The sequence below is a fragment of the Delphinus delphis genome, chromosome 6 (genome assembly GCF_949987515.2).
Source record: "Delphinus delphis chromosome 6, mDelDel1.2, whole genome shotgun sequence".
Lineage (NCBI taxonomy): Eukaryota > Metazoa > Chordata > Mammalia > Artiodactyla > Delphinidae > Delphinus > Delphinus delphis.
This window is the reverse complement of record NC_082688.1, coordinates 90349692-90352175: the sequence shown is the minus strand read 5'-3', so window position 1 is coordinate 90352175 and position 2484 is coordinate 90349692. Positions and strand designations below refer to the sequence as shown.

General features: G+C 38.6%; 1 non-coding gene across 1 annotated transcript; it reads right to left on the bottom strand.

Moving 5' to 3' along the window:
- Positions 1–892: 892 nt before the first annotated feature.
- On the bottom strand, positions 893–997 carry LOC132427803 (U6 spliceosomal RNA). Its single transcript, XR_009520008.1, has one exon. It is a non-coding gene; the product is annotated as a U6 spliceosomal RNA (small nuclear RNA).
- Positions 998–2484: the final 1487 nt, after the last annotated feature.

The window sequence follows — 2484 nt, the reverse complement described above, 5'->3', positions numbered from 1 at the left end:
CTGGACTACGCAGTTATTTGCCAACTGTTGTCATCTAATGGTGATATGTAGTAATGCAGGATGAAGTAAAGACCTGGGGTGATTTTCTGTTCCCTGGAATACGGGTAGACTTAAGACTTACTGATTATATGATGTCATTTAAAGGGTGATAGGAAAGCTGCAAACTCCCTAAACACCATTTGTACCTACTGATTGGTGCCAGGTAGATCAACATTGGGCTTTGATTTTCTAGCTCTGCATTTTGAGCCCATTATCTTTGGAAAGAATAACCCTGTGTCAATGGGATGCTAACATATCCCCTAGGGGCTCATATCAGCTGAAGACAGTAAGTTTCCTTCATGGCAGGTGCTAGAGTAGGATCAATACCCACCAATTCCTGAGGAAACAACCTCAACAGTCCCACATGTCACCAATATATTTTTCCTCTCTCTACTTTGGACAAATAATGTCACCTGCTATATCAGTAAACAAAGGATGTCATGACCATGAAGACATCAGCCCCTGAAGCTGCCCTGACTGCACTACATGGGCACCTACTATGTGCTAATGACTTTGTGTATACCATCTCTCATCCTCAAAACAATTTTTATTCCACTTTAGTATGAAGACTCCAAAAACTCCGATTAAATGCATTGCCTACAAACACTGTGTTATGTTGCATAGCTGTTATTTAACTTAGTTATGTTTATTTTACTAAAGAAGCCTCTCAGTTTCCTGCATTTAATGTCATTAATTGGGGGAAGGGGATCCAATTGCTCCCCCCACCCAACTTACCCAATTTTTTTCTTTTATTGAAGTCTAGTTCATTTACAATGTTGTATTAGCTTAAGGTGTATAGCAAAGTGATTCAGTTTCACATATGTATATATATATCTATTATTTTTCAGATTCTAAAAATATGGAACACTTCATGAATGTGCGTGTCATCTTTGCTCAGGGGCCATGCTAATCTTCTCTGTACTGTTCCAATTTCAGTACATGTGCTGCCGAAGCGAGCCTCCAACATATGTTCTTTCAATTAAACCTATCCCTTCTAAAAGAAACTCAAATACTACTTCCTCTCAGCTTAATGCTGATGTCTGGGTAGATCAGATATTTTCTTCAGATGATACTCTGTGTCTTTTGTGGGGATCTTGCCCACTTTCCATGGGGAAAAAAGTGAAATCTTGGCTCCTTTTTGAGTCCAGAGTGGGATAAGTACCTTAGTTTAGACTAGTATAAGACATAAATTAATATATTACATATATTATCTTGCCATAACCAAAGATTTCCAGTTTTCTCCTGGCTGAAATTCTTTAAAGTCAAATCCTTTTAAAGTGAAATCCTTTGGTTCCCCTTTGAGATGTGACTTCTACTGCAAATGTCCTTGAGAAAGGGAATACATTGTCATAGCTGTAGTGTCAATTTTGTTTAAATCTAAAAACTAACAGCTCTTTATTTGACAAAAGGTTTGATTTTGGGTTGATCAATGGGGCAAAATGCTAGACATGGGGATGAACTAGATTTCCCATTATTTGGTCCTATTAATCATGGCCATTTTTGTTCCCTGGAAGCTATTCGTTTCCTTATTATGCAAAATTCTGCAACCCTTTCCTCCAAACCTTAAAATCAAACATGTTATCTGACATTGGTTTTTGTTCCCCTCTCAAATGCCAGGGACGGTCTGAGATATAGTGTTTGAACGTCAAAGTGTTGGTTTTAGACATTATGATGGTGTGTAACATGAAGGTCAAATACATTCAATCTCATGTCAACTCTGTTTAGCTGCTAGTGGTTGCCCCAGTTGCAGGGTTGAGGAGGATTCTGAAGCTGTGTCTGGGCTCAGCAGGAAAGAGCGATAAGTGATACCTGTCACAGAGACTGCAACCATGGAGGTGTGGCACAATTTTAACCCTGTTTCTGAGGATTGGAGGACAAAGTATTCGAAACCAGAAATGATCAGGAAAATCAGGGCCATAGAGTTGTTAAGTCTTTTCTTGGAAATCAATTGTTCTGTGGTTGGTGAATAGAATTGTAGAGATGCAGAGAGATAGGGAAGCAAATGATTATTACATGAAGGCTGGTGGGCAGATGACAAGACTTAGGAACTCATTGCTTTCCCTGTAGAGGGCTCTAGACTTTGTAGGTCTGGTAATGGTGGAAGTGGTAGTATTAGATAGAGATGGTGGTGATATGGAAGGTGAGTAGAGAAGGAGCTCTGATCATCTCTGATCTTCAATTTCAGAAATTTCTCTGATACTGACTGAAGGACACCAAGGAAGGCCAACCATGGAACTAAAATATCAGACACATTGAAGGTTTTCTGTTTTTTGTTTGTTTGTTGCCTCGAACTCCATACTACGAGAACTGATTGGTATTTTGATTACTGATTAGTTTTGAGTATTGATATTTTTGGCTCCAAATAATATTTTGTACAGAAAATTCTAAAGCTATCAAAACATCCTTTGCCCTATGTCATGTCTCTAAAAGTGTGAGCTAAGATTA